This window comes from Agelaius tricolor, unplaced genomic scaffold, assembly GCF_023055355.1.
Source record: "Agelaius tricolor isolate 1412-34295 unplaced genomic scaffold, bAgeTri1.0.p SCAF_5, whole genome shotgun sequence".
Taxonomy (NCBI): Eukaryota; Metazoa; Chordata; class Aves; order Passeriformes; family Icteridae; genus Agelaius; species Agelaius tricolor.
In genome coordinates, this window is record NW_027269265.1 from 17,650,614 (window position 1) to 17,669,354 (window position 18,741).

General features: G+C 41.6%; 1 protein-coding gene across 8 annotated transcripts in view; it reads left to right on the plus strand.

Annotated features, from left to right (window-relative positions):
- The window catches only part of FOXN3 (forkhead box N3), a 206,263-nt gene that overhangs the window by 104,574 nt on the left and 82,948 nt on the right, over positions 1 to 18,741 (plus strand). The gene's annotated exons all lie outside the window — the stretch shown is intronic.

Consider the following 18,741-nt stretch of genomic DNA (forward strand, 5'->3'; position numbering starts at 1 on the left):
CCGATGTTGCCTGTGCAGCTTCAGGATGTCCACCAGGGGCTTGACCAGCCCTTGGTGGTGGATGGGTGTCCTTTAGGATTAGCCTGGATTTTCTCCTTTGCTTCAGTGAAACAGACATGGGGTGGTGTTCTTCTGTTCATTTTGCATTTTTTTGATCTGGCATTCATTTATGACCAGTGTTAGCAAAGAGATATAATCTATGGCTGCCATCCGCAAGGCAGGAAAGCAGGCGCTGAGGTTTGGCAGACCTGCGTTCTCCTCGATGCCGGTAAGGGCCGGGAATGCGGTTCGTGGCCCGTGCTTCCCCCTCAGGACGGGGAAGGTGTGCTGAGCCAGCCGCAGCAGGGCCCGCAGCAGCACCGGGACTGAGCGGTGGGGTGGTTCTTGTTATTTTTCCGCGTTAGTGTTGAGGCTGGCGGGAGGGAGGGAGGGAGGGCAGCGGCCGGCAGGGCAGCGTGATGGTCGCTGTGGTGACGGCGCGTCTCCCGGCAACGCGCGGGCCGGGCCGGGCCGGAGCTGCCGCCTCACGGGGCCCCGGGCTCGGCCGCGCCGTTGCCGCGGTAACGGCGATCCCGGCACGGCGCTGGCAATGGAGACCCTGCGCCCGCTGTTGTGTCGGGGGATCGCCCCGGTGGCCGGGGATGCCCCTGGTCCCTGGATTGTATTCTGGAACCAGGGCGTGACCAGGGGTGCGGGGTGCCGAGGCGGTGCAGCTTGGCTGTCCCGGTGTTCCATGGGGTGCTGGGCAAACCCTAGCACCACCTGTGGAAGTACCCCTCACTACTGTGCTCGGCAGAAGGACAGATAAATAATTTAGGTAATGGATTAAAACTGTAATTTGTGCATTTGAACAAAGCATGTTTCCTGGCCCTTGCTTTATTGTTACTGCTGCCTTTTAAAGAATACTTTTAATTACGCTCATACAGATTTATTGGTAAATTCTCATATTGAGTAGAAGTGTAATGTACATCTGACATAGAAATTGAGAGATTTTGATCCCTTCTAATCCCCACAAACAGAAAAATCTAGCATACACATGTAGTTAAAAGCCCAAGGACTCCCATTTTTCTAAGGGTGAAGTGACTGTTGACTCAATGGGCTGGGTTTGCCAGAACCGCTGTGGAATTTGGTGGCAGATGTTGGCAGCAGGACAATGACTTGGGCAGCTCTTCGAGCCTAGGCTGAAGGAGGCAATGCAGCAGCACTGCTGTGGGCAGTCCTTGCAGGGATGAATCCTTAGAGACACCCTGTCTGGGTGTCAGGGAGCACTCAGGGGCACAGCTACCCTGTGTCCTGCACAGCCCTGTGCCCGCTGCTCCCCTGTCCTCATCCTGCAGGACCCTGTGCCCGCTGCTCCCCTGTCCTCATCCTGCAGAGCCCTGTGCCTGCTGCTCCCCTGTCCTCATCCTGCAGAGCCCTGTGCCCACTGCTGCTCTGTCCTCATCCTGCAGAGCCCTGTGCCCACTGCTCCCCTGTCCTCATCCTGCAGAGCCCTGTGCCTGCTGCTCCCCTGTCCTCATCCTGCAGAGCCCTGTGCCCACTGCTCCCCTGTCCTCATCCTGCAGAGCCCTGTGCCTGCTGCTCCCCTGTCCTCATCCTGCAGAGCCCTGTGCCCGCTGCTCCCCTGTCCTCATCCTGCAGAGCCCTGTGCCTGCTGCTCCCCTGTCCTCATCCTGCAGAGCCCTGTGCCTGCTGCTCCCCTGTCCTCATCCTGCAGAGCCCTGTGCCTGCTGCTCCCCTGTCCTCATCCTGCAGAGCCCTGTGCCCACTGCTGCTCTGTCCTCATCCTGCAGAGCCCTGTGCCCGCTGCTGCTCTGTGCTTGCTGTATGTGGCAAAGGATGCCTGCAGTGTCACAGACCTTGGGCAGAGGTTGTGCTGCCCTCTTCCAGTGGGGTCTGTGTCCAGAACCTCACAGCCTGTTTTCATGAGTGGGAGAAGAGAGGACTACTGGCAGGTGCCAGACAGTATGGGATTTAAGAAGTGGGTTTCAATCGCTGCCTGCTTTCAGCACTGCCCAGTCTAGCTGAGCAAGGGAGAAGGAGGAGTCTGCTGAAACACTGAGAAGCAAGTCCCAAAACTGAAAGGGAAGGTTTTTCTCCTTGGAGCCCATGGGATGTCTGAGCTGCTGCTACATTGCTTGTGCTGCCAAGTGCTTTGGAGTCTTCCTTGTAATGACTGCATCATAAAACAAAGAGCTTGTGTGGTTGAAGGAGCAAATGCCTTGCAAATACAGCAAAGGCCAGGTTTTATATGAAGAAATTGTGGTCTCACTGTTACTTTTACTTGGCTATCTTTCAGCATTTCCACTGTTAAATAAAACTTAATATCCCCATAGTATTCTAAAATATTTATTCATTCTGCTGCTAATGACTGGTGAAACGTCAACATGAAGCTGGTCTAGCCTATCAGTGACTTTTGAATTAATTCTGGATTGGCAGTTACATGGTAATTTTCTGAATAAATTTCCAATATATTCTCAACGAGTTGAATATTCCCTGTGCATTTGGAAAAAACCAGTAATCCCATGTGTAAGTGATTGCTTTCTCATGTGTACAAAGACTTCAGGAGGGGTAGAAAATGTAAATCCACTCCACCATAGTCAGATCTCCAGAGCAATGCATCGTCATAGTAACAAATTCCAAGGGGAATTTTTCTTATGGTGAAGACAGTACATCTAGAAAAAAATCCTTGGGTGGCAGAGGTTTTGCTGTCCATCTTATGAAATGGAAGTCCACAACTAAGAGAAGCTATGTCGCTTAATATTAATTAAATATATCTGGAACCAGATAATTTGCCAATATTATTCCAGGCTCTAGGAATAAGGGTCAGCTGGTGAAATTCCACGGGGGCAAATTGACCTATTCCTTGTCTTTATCAGATGTTTTAAAAGAATAAGGATGCACAAATGAATCACATGTTCTGTTTAGTATCTGCATAAGCAGCTTAGGGTAGAATTGAGCACAGAGTGGAGGAATGCATTGTAAAAATATCCCAAGCACGATGATTACTGAATACATAAATTCCCCTTTTCCTGAACATAGTTAAATTAATTGCATCAGATAATTCAGTTTTGTGACTTCAGTAGAGCATCCTGCATAAATGTGACAGGGGTGGACCTTTTATGAAGGAGTTTCATGATGCGAACCCATTCATTTGGATGGCTGAGTGAGTGTTATACCAGTGTCATTTGAGATTAAAATGACTCAAGCCATGACATTTGGACTACACTGGGTTCCATGTATAGGAGACATTTTGGGGAAAAGGCAACCTTGCTGTGTTTATACATAAGAAGGAACTTCAGACTGCAGTTGTCTGAATTTGCTCCTTCAATTCAGGGCAAAGATTACCTGTAAGCTGTTAGAAGAGAAGAAGTAGAATATCACAAGGTGAATTATTTAATTTTAATTGGCTTGGATGTGTGTTCTTAAAAATCAATACTCGCAACAAACAAAACCCCTTGGGTTTTTATCTGGTTCTTCTAATTGAAGCATGTGTCATAAAGCACGTCGTTTATGATGAATTTAAAGAGCAAACTAACACTGATACACATCATTACAAAGGAAGAGCTCTCCTTGGTGTCAAAAAATAGGTGTGTTAGACTAATGTGTATCTTCTTAAATTTTACAATTATTTTGGCAATAGCAACTTTGAAATATATTTATAGATACATACTTGGTTAAGTAAAAGTACAAGCCATGAGCTCCTTAAACATTCATCACTTCTCCATTGTCTTGTCTTTAGATACCTCTTTCTGATAAAAATATTCTTTATCTCAAGGTTGAGATTAGAAAAAGCAACTTTGTGGTTATGAACCCTTGTCTAACTTCTGAAATTTATTTGTAGAGACACAGAGAAAGATTTGTGAAACCTGGTGGCTAAAGCATTGTTCCTGAAAATCCAAGTTTTACAAATCACTGTGAGAAAGTGATGGCCATCACTGTGAGCTCTGTGGTAAATGGCAGGAGAGGTGACCTGGGCATGCTTTCATTTGCATTTGTCTATTTTAAGGCTGAAAGCACACAGTCTTATCACTCAGTCCTGCCCTTCTACTCCCACTTCACCAGTGGGAGCAGTGCAGCCCTGCAGTGGGAGCACTGCAGCTCTGCTGGAGGAACAATTTCAAATATTTACAGGTTTTGACTTTACTATCACAGCTTCCACCTTTTGCAGTTCTTTATTGAAGCTACATCAAAGTTGTAGGTTATCACATTTGACAAATTATAAGCACCCTTCCTGTCTGTACACTGCATTGAGATCAGATATGATCTGTGACCATTTGGGGAAGTTGGTGAAACAACCTTTTCCTATTCACTAAAAGACTTTTAGGGTGTCTCCTATAGAAAAGACATGATTTGGTTGTCCTTTGCAGTCTGGAAACATGTGTTTAATTCTGTGTTACTGTTTTTGCTTTTGATAGGGAATGAAGCTGATCATAGGGATGTCTAATACTAATTTCTGTGCATGTTACAACCACTTTCTCAAGAAAGATCTAAGTATTTTACTTCCTATGCAGAGTCAGAATGAGTTTTCTTCTCTTGGTGTGGTGTTAAGGTGGAGTCTTCTGGGAATTTTTGTTTTGTTATTTTCATAATTTTGTAGTTTGTGAGATCATAGAGAATACAAGTTCTTCTGAAGTGTGCCCTCTGCCACCATCACATGCCTTAATTTGAAGACCATCTATACTTCAGGATTATGTTGCTTTATTTCTGTTTTCTGGCAAGTTAGATGATATTGGTTTAGTTTGGTGTCAGGTATGAACAGCAAAGAGAACTTCTGCTGGAGTGAATGCACTGATAAGTGCATAAATATTTGAGGATTTCTCAATCCAGAACTTGGTTTCTAACAAATGCTTATCAGTTCTCTAACCATTAGATTTCTGTGATCCCACTGAACACAGTTTCAGGAAACAAAACAGATCAACTCTTCTTACTTTTAAAAAGGCTTTTTTCTTTTTCTTTTTTTTTCTTTTCTTTTTTACACCTTACAGCATGAAGGATGTGTAGGGAGGAAAGATTAATTCAGAAAGGTGACCATAGATCCTGGACAGAAAAAGAGGAGCAGAAAGTCTGAATCTGATCTCTCTAACATATAGTTTCATGCAGGAATGGCTGGTAGAAATACAAATGACCCTCTAATCACATCTTCATTCCTCTCAAAATTAGTCACATGCTTCTGAGCCTTCTCAACTGAAATGTTTTCAATTCTTTCTCATTCATACCTCCAGAAAGAAGAAATATCATTTTTTTCCATTTACATGTCAAATACATGAAGATTTGGTTGAGTCTTTGTTTTGTTTGCATGTATTTAGACTTTTGGTAAAGTCCTGTAAAGCAGAGTCCTTAGTCTGTCATCTTTCTATAGATGTCAGGCAAACACCAGCTCATTGCTTTATTGTGTTATTTTTCATGGTTCCATTTGTGAACAGTCTTTCCAGTTACTTGGCTTCTTAGGCTCTTTTTCCCCTCCTCTGTGCCTTCTGTAGATAAATATAGCCTTATTCCAAAGATAACTTGGAATGGTACCGTAGATATTTCCACTAAGTTCATGGGAAAAAGAAAGTGTAGGGATGTGTTTTGAAATTTTTGTTACTTTGTTTGTAAAACCCTCTGTAGGCCTGGGTGTTCCCTTATGAAAGTTCTTAGAGTGGCCTCATTGACAGAGCTGTGAGTTGCTGGCTGCAGGAACTTGAAGCACGTGGGTGCTGTGCTTCTGTTTCTCTGCAGCTCCTCATCCCTCTTCCTTGCTGCCCTGGAGCGTGTGCTGGTGCAGGTAGGGCAGGCTTGCACAGTGCATGAGCTGTGGGGTGGAGCAGAAAGCAGAGGGTGTGAGGGACATCTCACCTTTGGTCCCTGGGCAGTGAGTGGATGTGTCCCCCTTCCTGCCATTAACAGCCCTTGTGTCACTGTGACAGCTGCAGCCGTCGTGTGGATGGGGAGGCCTGTGCAGCGTTCAGGAGCAGTTCACTGAAGTTTTAGGAGTTGAAAATTCAGACTCAGGAAGGAGTGTTAGTGCAATGAACAGTGGTCACCATGAGCATCACATTTGTTAATCATATAATATTACAGCCATGTAAATTATCTGACTTCTGAATTTGAAAACAGACTCGTGAAGCTTGGGAAGCCACAAATAGTATCATAGTGTGTCACATCTTGCTGCTCTTGGATTATGAAAAGGTTTTTTTGTATTTCAATAACTCAAGTTAAATTTTTAATTTAGTTTTAATCATGCTCTTGTATTTTCTTTTAGATTTTCTTCACTTCTCTATTAGTTATTGGGCTTTACTTTGATGCTTGTATAAAGAAAAATTGACAGGGAAAGTCACATTATTTGTAGTTCTGTTGTAAAAGTGATGTTCATAGAACAATTCTTAATGTTATGCTAATAGTGATGAACTACTAGTAAAAAATACTGAGATAACTTGAATCTTTCAAACAATGGGTAAGGGATGGCTTTATGTGTAATGGTTATGATTTTAAGGCATGCTACAATTTAACTCTTTATTGTATATTTAATAATTGTTTAAACTCAAAGTTAAGGGGCATTGACTATTTCCAAGAATTGCAGCGCTGTCTTAAACAAAAGCCTGTGTGGACCTTTCATCATTTCACCTAGCATTTTAATATATTTTAGGGAATAGAGAACATGTTTAAAATGTGAGGCAGCTGTTGTAGTTTATGCAAAACTCTGAATATTTGTGTAACCAATTTGTTCCATATGCAATCTTTCTTTGATAATATCAGTTTTGCACACAGGTTCAAAGGCCCTGCAGACTTGGAGTAGTCCACTTGAGTCAAAGAGCTGTAGGAACTGATTGCAGGTGACCCATCTTCTCCCCAGGTCATAAGGGAAGGTGACAGATCTACTGAAAATCCTGGTTGTCCATAGAGGAATGTCCCAGGAGGGGAGCATGGCCAGTGAGAACCATTTCCTCTTCTCTGCATGGTGTTAGTGGGAAGCAGAGCATAAGAGGGACACATTTCATTGCTGCTCACAGTATGACTGTGGAGAATGTTAACAAGGTGGTGTCCAGGTGATCAAGGTAGCCCATCAGGCCTTGTGTTAGCCAGCAGAGGTACAAAACTGAGCTACATGATGCACCATCAGCTTGGGCCCTGGGCCATTGGACCTTGCAGAACAGCTGGTCCTTGTTCTGAGCAAAATCCTCTGATTCCCTCATCTCCCATTTATAAGGGTCACCCATGTGCTAAGCCAGGCTTGCTCCAACAGTGTTTCCAGTTATCTTATGATGCGTACAGTTAAAAGAAAGTGCAGTTTCATTTCATACCTGTGTGTATTAAACCCAGTATTTCTCAAAGTATCAATCAGTCTTTCTGTGAATTATTTCTTTTAAAGCACAGATGTCCTATTTCTTCAGTATCTATATTTTTTTTAGATAAAAAGCTCAAAAGATGCTTTAGTGGGTTAGTTCTTTTGAACCTTTATTGACCAATTCACTTTTTCTGGGTTGTGTTGTATGCATATGTGTATATACAGGGTGCTGTATGGTGGTGGTGTAGTATCTCTGTATCATTTGATACCCTTTCTGGAGAAGGCAGGTTTATTAATTTGTTTAAAGAAAGTACATTTTGGCATAATTTCTTTTGTTATAGTATTGTTATAGTATTTGAATGCTTGAATCATAATTTTTGTCATTGTCAGGTATGACTTAACTTCTGATGTCAGAAAGCCTCAGCTCAAGTCTGGAGTTGTCTCATGCAGGTTGTGATTACTGACCATGTTTTTTCTGGCTTTTATAACTCTATCACCTGGGTTCCTGTTGTACGCAGTTTTCAGTGTGTGTGGATCTGCCCTCTGTATGATTATAAGTAAAAGTGATATTCCTCCTATTTTGATGGAACTGGCTTTTGTAGGAATAAAACTTGCAGGTTTTGCTAGAGTTTAATTTCTCAGCAGTCTCCAGGGTTCAGATGAGTAAAACCAGAAAGGGCTTAAATGGTATTAAAATGCCTTTTTCTGAACTTTTGGAACAAAAAGCATAGAGTCTTTCTTAATACAAAAACTTCTTTACACTTGAGTTTTGAATTTTGACTTGGAAAAATCAAGCTGCTTGTTTCATCAGAATAAAGTACTTATATAAAAACTGGGTTTTGGAGGTGTTGGAGGATCTTTAGCAGAGAAATTTCTATTCTCCTCAAAGTTCTCTGTGCCGGGGAACTGAGATTGTTTTCCTTACCACCTCATTGTCCTGGAGTAAAAGAATGGAGGGTGAGAGGTATGTCTCTTTGCCTGTCCAGTGCAACAGTGACTTGATAAAACAGTTGTTCCTCTTTCCCCTTGCTAAACAGAAGTACTCAGCACTTGCACTTCTTGTTCTTTTTCAGTAAAGCTCTGTTGAAACTCTGGAGGTTATATTTGATTTTCTGTAGTGTGTTTTTTTACAGATGTTTTGACTTTATTATGGAAACCCCATAGTTCTGTCAGGCAGTTTTGTTGCAGCCATACACAAGTGAGAAATCAGAGGCCATGTTTTAGATAGATTTCGAGAAATTGAATTCAATTGAATTTTTTTTGTTGGCTTTCTTTCCATTCCAGGTGTCCCTGAGACCAGTCTGTAGGCATGCGGTACTCATTGATGGTATCTGTGCTGTTTCTGAATTGTGAACCTGTTTGTAAAATGCAGCATTTTCCTCTTTGATTTTGGGGATTTTTGTTTGTTTGTTTGTTTGCTTGCTTGCTTGTTTGCTTGTTTTGCTACTGGTTGAAAGAGTGGGGATGGGAGGCTTAGGGGCAGGCTGTAAATTACTTAGTGGAACCTTAGTCTCCGACCACAGGAGAATGTTGAGGCTAATGATTAAGTGATAATCCCACAAAAGGTGGAATTTTGTTTGATTACTATGTTCACAGCTAATACAAATGCATCTGGGAGAAGATTCTAGTCCTTGTGGGATTTTTACATTTAAATCAATCTCTCCAGTACTTCAAGTCCACATGGACTGTAGAAGCAAGCACAAATTTACTGTGCTATATTATGTTGCTCTTCCACTTTCTGTGAAAAATTCATCTTTGTCATTAGGTCATATAAATGGACTAAACAGGCTGTGGGTTTCATCCGGGTGGGTTTTGTGTTGTTCTTCTTTTGATAAGATTCCCCATTTTGTCTGAGGCTTTTTTCCCTATGACTGCATATGGTTTTAGTAATAAATGTGCAGATCTCTGGGGTTTCAGTGCACAGATATGTCTATATACTGCAGTGTACTTTTTATGTCAAAAGACAGCCTGGCTGCCAGGGAAGCTGTTCTCTCTTGCACTTAAAACAAAAATGTACTGTTTTAGGGCAGGTGACCTATTTTCATTACAAAAGAGCAAATACTCAGAGAACAGCGATGGGAGAATTGTTTGAGACAACTGGTCTGAAGAGGGTTTGTGCCATTGGTGTGACTGGCAAACTCGTTAGGGAGGTTCGTGTTGTTGGTGAATAACTTGGGGATACCAGAAGAGGAACGTGGGTGGGGCTGCAGCCCAGCTCTCTCTGTGGGGTGAAGTTGTTTGGATTGTCACATACAGCTGTGTATCTGTTTACAAGGGAGCATGGTTTCCACCTCCATGCATTCAGATCCTTTATTCCTTTGTGAAAGGCAAATGGCTGAAGAGGTTGGCCAGCTCAGATATGAGTGTGGATCAGTGCTTTATAAAAGATCTTTCCTTTCTTTACATCCTGACTCATTCCTGCTTTGTTGACAATCCCCTCCTGTTAATTGCCAGTACTCACTCTGCCAGCTCATATGAACAGTGCAGTTATGTATGGTAATTTTTTATTGCTCTGCCCTTAAAGCATCCAAGATAGCACAGCCAGTGGGTCTTGCTAATACAATTGTAAATGTATTTCTTTCCTGGCTGGCTGCAGCATGCGTGCACTTGTTCAATTTTTCTTTCATTAGCTTGTATGACATATTTTTGGTATTAGAATCAGGACTACATGGACTTTATTTGTAAAAGTAGAATAACTGTAATTTATTATTCTGCTCACTTTTAAAGGTAGTAGTCAGTGTCCAATTTTATGCAGCTAGAGGGGTTTTGCATTTGTTTCTTATGGCCCCTTATACCTGACTGCTGTTGTCAGTTGTTCTGTGTGCTGCAGTTTTTAACCTCACTGATGGGTTCTCTGTGTTGTCTGCCTGGGTGGTATAAATATTGCAGAGCTCTACGCCTCTCACTGCTTTTTTTTCTGTAACTATTTTTATCACAATTCCATTATATATGCTTCCAAAAGAAATTCTGTTGAAACAGTGGTTATAGGCTTGGTAGAGACTTTCCTAAGGTTAGTTTGAAAAGCTAAAGATGCTTAGAACAGACTCTCTTTTTGGCACTTCCACTTAGTTTAGAAGTGTGTTGAATCCTGTGGTTTATTCTATTGTGATGGTGGTGAGGGTGTTGTTTTTTAAGACAGAATACATGGAATTTGGAAAAATGAATTGCATAGTAATGCAGATACTGAAAGTTGGGTTATTAAAAATGTAACAGCGCTTTCAAATGTCCTTGGAGCATTGGAAATTCATAACTGATGGACGAGCAGGATGCAGGTCCAGTAAAAGTATATGAAAGAGAAATGTAAATTTAGCAAATTTGACATCATTTGGGTTTCATTAATTTTTATGTTTAATCTGGATAAGCAGATGGAGAAAAAAATACAAACAAAAAGGAATTGGGTTACTTTTAATTATGTAACTTTCCTGAAAAGGCATTTTTTTTTCAGGCAGCTGTCTGATCAATGGCAAAATTCATAACAGCTCCCCACGTATTTAAGATCTCTATTAATTGGAGTTCCTTCTCTATATAAAAAATTGTTCTCTCTTTAGCTGTTTTGCATATGAAAGATGAAGAAGACCATTTTTCTCATGAGATTAAAAAAATAAATAAAACAATTAATTAGAATGAAATAATTTCTAAACTTAAGGGAATTAATAACAAACAAAGCTTCTGGAGTACCCAGCTTTTATTTTGCAACTTGCAAGTATAATATAATGTAAAAGGAAGGCTTTATACAAACACATTTATTCCATGACAGTTTAAGAGCCACAGACAGCTATATTGCTAAAGCAGTGTAGATATTTTGATTATTAAGTACATTTTGCTGCTTTTGTCTTCATGTGTAGAAGTAGACTTGGTCGGATTTGGGGGGGAAAAGAAACTAGAAATTTCTCCTGGAAGTGTTAGAGCTGGTCCTTTTCTGTCACCCTGGGGATATCACTATCAAAACTCTGCTTTGAAAATAGGGCAGTTTGCATTGATGAGCCCTATATTTTGTAATTACATGGAACAAGAGCTTTAGGAGTTTGGTTTGTGTTGAGCTTTGAAGACCCTTGGAGCAGAATCACCCGGTTGTTCAGTAGAGGGTTGCTTTTGGGCTTTTGGAGGTTTGTTGGGGGATTTTTGGTGTGTTTTCTTGTTTTTTCTTTGCAAAGTCATTTTAAGATGCTTTTGCTGCCCTTGTAGAATAGCAAACTGTCCTCTTAGTTGTGCTGGTGAAGACGCTTGTGTAGTTGTGCTTTAAGTGTGATCCTGGTGATTTGTTGTGGGGCTTTTTTGAAGTATTGGGGCTTGTCAAGGACAAGGGCCTTCTTAAAGCATTTCTACCAGTGAGAACCCATCACTGAGCCATAATCTTATTGAGGTGGCACAGTGCTGTGCTAGTAAATTTATGGTATGCTTGGGTCCCAGAGGAGATTCTCTCCAGAAGAGCATGGAGGCATCATTGTGCTTCATATTGACTGTTACGGTCTGGTGAGTGTGTGCTACAAACCTGCCTTAAAGGTTTCCTGACTTGCAAACCTGATTTTTCAAGTCACTTCAATGCTATAGGAAAGTCTTCCAGTGCCGGGAAAAAGAGGGGAAAAATGCTTTACCTCAGCTTCATGATTCCTCGGAGTTCACAAGCTTGGTGAAAAAGGGTCATTTGCTAGGCACAGCTTGGCATTCTGCTGCATCTCTCAGCCTGGTGTTCTAATGCAGCAGCAGTGCAGCAGCCTGGGCTGCCACAGGCATTTGGAGTGCTTTGGAGCAGGCAAACACTACCCAGGGACTCTGACCTGAGGAGAGGGGACTGGCAATAGGAACTGGTCTTTACTTGCTATCTTCTGATTACCAGGTTTCAAACTGCAGTGTAGAAAAGGGAGGTTGCTTTGATGCCATGAACAAGTTAATAATATCTCTCTGTAGACACAATTACTTGATTTTCAGGCAGATGTCTCTCTGCTGCTGTTGTATTGCTGCTGTGAACAGATTTTGACAGTAGGATGGAAAACTTCCCATTTTAGTAGCATACGAGAAGGAGCCAAGTACACAGACCTGGATTATCTTCCCTTGGTCATTGACCAGGTGCAAATAATGAACTTACTAGACTGAATTAGTTCCTTAAAGGAGATTTGTCTGAAATCCATCTGGTAGAGTGCTGAAAATCAGACTCAATAAAATTCTAGAAAATTGCCTGTAGAAAAGAGTTTTCTGCTGGCAGGAAGCTGAATTGGATGACCTGAGGAGAGCCCTTAGTCTGAAATTTGTGACACGAAGGCAAACAGAAATAAGTGATGGATCCCGAGCACATTTGCAAACTGCGTTTTCAAGACATGGAAAATTTAAATGCCTTTATTCAGCTGATCTATAATATGAATTCCTCAGCAAAGTCTTGCATTGTGGATGGCTTTAGTGTGGTGGGAAAATCTAGCATTCCAAGGATGGTAATATGTGCAGAATTTCCTTATTACCCATCTTAACTGAGCCACTGAGACACCACCTGACCTCAAGCTATGGTGCAAACGAAGAAAAATCATCACTAAGTTTAGGTCTGTGTTCATACTTGCTATCAATTTCTATGACCAGACATAAATGCTGTGTCCTTACTGTGTATAAGTTACCCACCCACACCATTCCCGAAGGTTCTTGCAGTGACAAACTGCTTTTTTCTCCAGTGGTAGTGAGATGCTGGCTGAGCATTCCTTTCTACACACGTATATTTATTGCTGTCTCTTTGCAGTTATGGTAGATTCCCTAAATCTAGTGAGACTCGAGTGTCTTGTGTGTTGACTTCTGCAGGAGTCTCAGCATCTGACAGCTTGTCTCTCACTGATGCTCCACAAGAAGTGTTTATCTTTCAGGAGAGTGAAGCAGGTTGTATAATTTTCCTGTTTTGATGTTAATCTGTTCTTCATGACATGCCTCCTCGTAGATGTCTGAAGACAGCAGTGAACAGGAGTGTGGATTTAGTCCCAGTGGTGGTTAAACTGCAGAGCACTGCTGGGGGCATGATGGAAGCAGCGTGTATCTCAGATGGAGTTTCTTGTGTTGACCTTCAGCTTCAGGACAGTAGAATGCACTATACAATATCAAAATGTCAAAACTTAATGTGTACATTTGGTGATGTAAAAACCAAAGCAAGCTTCTGAAGCTTTGAAAACTTCAGAAGCTTTTGGCTTCTTTTGCTTGAATCAAAACTCAGGGTTAAGCCTTAGGTTTGCTGGAAATGAACATCCATTGGAAACAGCTTTTTTATGGTTTTGTTTTAATGCACTTACTAGATTGAAGTTTCCAAATACAGAAAAACTAATTTTGCTTCCAAGTCTTTTGCAAGTCTGAGAAAATTTCAGAAAATGGAAAACGGTCAACACTGCTATTCCCTTGGTAAGAGAAGTAATTGTTCCTTTTTGGCACTACCTGCAAATACAGTCATGAGCTGAAAAGTAGCAGACTTTCTTAAATCTCCTTGTTATTCTTCAGGGAATTGTGTTCTGGAATATTTCTTAAACTCAGACTGTCCTTTCACCACACCAATTCAGTCCCATCACGTTGATGCTTTCCTTGGCAGCTGCTGTAGGTGATGTGTGCAGCGTGCTCCTCATTTCCCTCCTTCCTGCCACAGGTAGCTCTGGAGGGGCTGGCACTGCCTGTGCCACCCTGTGTGCCCAGCTGGGAGGCTTGGCCCCCTGCACGCTGCCCTCCAGCCTGCACATCACCCACAAACTTGGGGAGCTTCATCAGCCACAGTGAAGCATTCTCTGGCTCAGTGAAATTGTGCTGCTCATGCTGTGCAATTTAAAGACAAAATGCTTCCTGCTAATTATTAACAGTTAGTCTGTAGGAACAGACTCATTACAGGGGCACTGAACCCTGGCCTGCTGTCCTTTTCGGCACCTGAACAATGCGGTAGGGAGGGGACAAAATGGCAAGAGAAACTGGAGTGCTGGCACCAATTAGTCCTGAGATTAGTCCTGAAAGAGGATTGCAATTTCAAGGCCAAAAAGAGAAGGGAGTGGGTAAAAGGATTTGAAATGAGATTATGGGACCTAAAAGCGCCTTTCTTTTGTTAGGGAAATAATTCAGCAGTTTTGCTCGAGCCAGTGAGACAATCCAGTTTAGTGGCTGAAGCAAGAGATGTGTGTCCTGTTGATTTTTAAAGTTCTTTAACGAAGTTGATCCCCAGTTGTGTTTGTTACTTCTTCCTGTGAAATCCAAGTGTTTTCAACAAACAAACAAAAACATGGAGGAAAACTATTACCTCATCAAAAGGCCTGTTGTTTTTCAGGAAGCTTATTTGTATTCTTTAAAAGGGAAGCCAAGAAAAGGAGGCAGATTGAACTCTCTCTTTTCCTTTGGGGAAACTTTTTTCCCTGGTGGTTACTATGAAACTGGCACTGAAGTCACTCTTTCACGACCCATCCTACAGATGAATTTCAGTGCCAGTTTTTGTTTGTTGGCTACTCAAAGATGCAGATCAGGCAGTTCCTACTTCAATTAAAAGCACCGTCTCCGGTCAGTGCCATAGTGGTGAGCATCGTTCTCTTCCTTGGAGAGGGAAGTAGGCACTAAGCCTTGCTGCCCTGTTGAAGAGACCACAATACACACTCATGTATAACACCAGAATGGTCTGGGATTGAAGACTGGAGCTTGCTTGGAGACAGCAGAAAGAGAGGTCTTCCCTCTTCCTCTCCCTCAGAAGGAGAATTACAAAAGGGGGAATTCCCAAAAAGAATTGCACATGTTGTGAACTTAATAGGAAATGTTTTGATGCAGTCTGTTCATGCAAGACTGTGTGAAATAGTGACACTTCTGCCATTCCCAAGAAGCTTTTCTCTTGGGGTGGCTTAGAGTCAACAGTTGTGTAGGGATCACTTGGCTGTTATGCATTACCAGCTTTTTTCTTTCTTTACTTTTTCAGTGGAACTTAGTGTGAAATACCTATGCAGGCAGGTTTGAAACCTTTGCTTTCAGTTCACTGTGCTTGCAAGTACAGGGAAATTTCTCATCATGAAGGTGTAATGAGTTCTGCCATGTTCTTGATTTCCCTTCTGCATTTCACATAAGCCTTTGTTAAAGCTACTTTCATAGGCAAGTAATAGAATCATTAAGGTTTGAAAAGACCTCTAAGTTCAGTGCTTAAAGCTGTTTTCCAGTGTGGCACTGAGAGGTTAGCAAGCATCATCTTCCCACTCAGGCTACTGTAGCCTGAATAATGGGGAACACACAGAGAATAGCTTTTCCTTCAAAAGAGGGGACCCTTTATCTCTAAACAAAGCCATTAAAATAGTGCATTCTGTATCTTTCTTTGAGCTGACTTGTCATCTTTGGACTTGTTTATAACCAAGTATCTTAGTTCCCATCAAGAGCCCTTGTTGAATGCTAAATTTTTTGTCCATTTTGATTTTATTCCATTTTACTTCTCTCACATAACCTAGTGAATCTCACTTGCTGCTTTCTAGTCTTCACAAGTCTAGCTAGAGTCCCTCCAAGAAAAGAGGGAGAGACGAGAGACAAATCTGTCAGCTGAGTTTCCACACAAGTTAATGAAGAAACACAGACCCTTGTCTTGTCCATAGGAATTGTGTGAATAGCTTTAATAAGATTTAGTTGTGAAGTTATCCCATGCTGAGATGCTAAGAGCTGTACAAATGAGCTGTAAAATTTCTGAAATAGAATGAAGACAATAATAAAACCCAAAAACAGATTCAGCAGAGGGGCTAATGTGGAGGAGGAGATGGTTTATGAACAGGGATTGATCATGACAACAGAGTGGCAGGTCCTCTTAGGAATAGGACAGAAAAATGGTTTCAAAAGAGCTAAGAATGGAATGAGATGACAGCAATTTCTGCTTAAGGTATCTAAGGCTGCTTTGCTTCAAGTCATGTTTGTCTGTAATCTGAAATTTAGGTGCGTGGATTTCTAAAAAGGAGCTGTTGCTTGAGCATGTTCCAGTTGACCTGAGAATTGCAGGTGTATTGGCCACTCCCAGCAGAGGCAGCTCTCTGGGTGGTTCAGCCCTGCAAATGGCTGAGCTTGCTGCTTTCTAGTTCATGAGTATTTACTATCAGCCCTTTGTGTGTTGGCTGGAAAGTTCAGTGATGTTCTGTACATGGCATTATAAAAAAGACTTAACTATCAATGAAACCACCAACATGAGAATTAACTGGAGTGGTTTGGCAAAGTAATTTGTTCCATTTTTCCTTCCGTGATTTGTCAGAATTTACAATTGACACATGAAGAAAATATTTCTGCTTAATTGGTTGTAGTAAACAGATACTTTATAAATTATTGCCTCTTGAATGTTTAAAAGATTGTGTCCCATTCATTTTATGACTGATCAGTATCATTTCACTAGAATGAACAAGCTTGCATCATCTGATGTTTGAAAAGCATAGTTTGATACTTTCTGTGATCTGCAGCTTTAGAGGGCTCAAATGCTGTCTGGGGATGTCAGGGTGTCACTGTCTCTTTCTAAACACCAGTGTACCATAAGTAATTGTTTCCTGTAATCTAGCTCACTGATTTTCTATACTTGAAATAATCCAAGGAACAGCTTTACTCCAGAGATTAATTACACAGAGAGAGAGTGCATATACATTCTTGAACATATTTTTTCTAGTTAATATTAATAAGGGTATTTTGCAACTGCATGGCAGATACCAATTCAACTGAAAGGAGAATTACACAGTGTCTTATAGGTAACCAAGCCCATCTTAGCAGCTCCTTTTGGTGCCTCCAAAGATTGTGCTCTTCATTAGTGAAATACCTCTGGTTTTGGGGTTGCTCACCAGCTGATGGATCTCCCAGAACCTCTTGGTTTGTTGAGGACTTGTGGTCTCCTCCACTGGCTGCTAAACCAGAGCTGTTCAGGGAGGGCACTGAGGATTGCTGAATTGCCATATTTGGGTATGTATTTTTTCTGTAACTTTCCTGGGCTTTGTCAGGAAAGAGTGGATGATCCCTCTACAATTTGGTGTTTTGGCACAAAGTTGCTAACAAACTGCTGTAAAGATACACTATGCAGAAAAAAGAAACTCTGATATTTGTGACTTTCTGTGACTTTTTTCATGTTCATAATGATTTTTTTTTCAACCTTCACCACATGGAGTCACAGCTGATAAAACAGAAATGTAGAAACAAGTATCTCATTGCAAAAGCAATTGTAAAACTTCACCTTCTTCATATATCTTTTATTCCTACACCTCTGCTTTCTACTGCAAATCCCCAAGTGAAGAGCCATGTTAAAGCCTTGTCTTACCGAGTCCATTCAACTTCTGTACAAACAGCTGAGAAAAAGCAGGAGAGGGAAACAGACCACATCATGGATTCCACTGGGGAAGCCGAGATTTGTTGAAATGACAGTGTTTTAAGACAATTTTGAGAAAAGTAGTCTCCTTTTTAGCAATACAGCTTCATCAGTCATATGAGAAATCACTGGCCTAAAGGTAGAAGAGAGACTTCTCACTATAAATTCTGTGAAGGTCAGCTTTTCTTTTCCTCACTGAGTTCCTTCATTCATGTAGATAATATTGTAACTTGAGAGAATTATTAGAATATTATTAAGTACAATTTTGGTATTCTCAGCAGGCTGAATAGCTGTTGATAGAGGTAAGGATTAGGGATAAAGATGCACACTGAATTTTATTTCCCATTACCGGTGGGAGGTTTATTTTTCTGTTAAATGAAAGTGGCTAAAATGAGTCAAAATTAAGTCCTCTGAGTATTTGTCTGCAGTTAGGTGTGCAGAATGTATGAAATTCTTTATTTCATACCTCTGATTTGAAAATTTTAAGTAGAAGATACTGGAAGTTGGGTGCTGTGGTTATTGCTCCTGTAAAATTAGCTAGGAGTGCTCTTGTTTCAGAGACCAGAGAAGTCGAAATCACACACACTCCCCAGCCATAGTTCAGTGGGGTTCTTCATTTTGGCAGAGGCTGTAGAGAGGGAAGGGACTTGTGTAGTGTAGATATCTGTGAGATCTCATCTGTTCTGCCCCTTGAATTTGAGGCCTTGTTGAGTTGAAGAGTTATCAAGAATAAGTGGAAAAATTTAACCTTTTCCTGACTGGACTGAGCTGATAGGATAGAATTTGGTCAAGCTTGTGCCATTTGCTTTAAATTTATTGTAAAGTGGAGGGCATATTAGAATTTGGCTTTTAATTTCCTCTGCAGCCAGCTGGAAACATTTGGGATAACTTTAGGAGAAAAGCTGAGCTGTTGTTAGGTGCAGCTGATGTCAGTCAGTGATGAGGAGCCCTGGCAACAGCGGTGTGAGTTGTGGGTTGTCAGGAGGGGCCCAGACCTGAGGGGCATGTCTGGGGGCTGGTCCTGCTCTCCCACTGTTTACTGGGTGTTTTTGGAGGTGCCTTTTTACCTCTGTGTGTATGGTTTCCTTTCTCTGAATGGAAATTATTTCTCTATAGCTCTGTGGGTGGGAGAATTGATATAGATGGTGTCTCTACAATGCTTCTGAGTACAAAAAAATGCTAT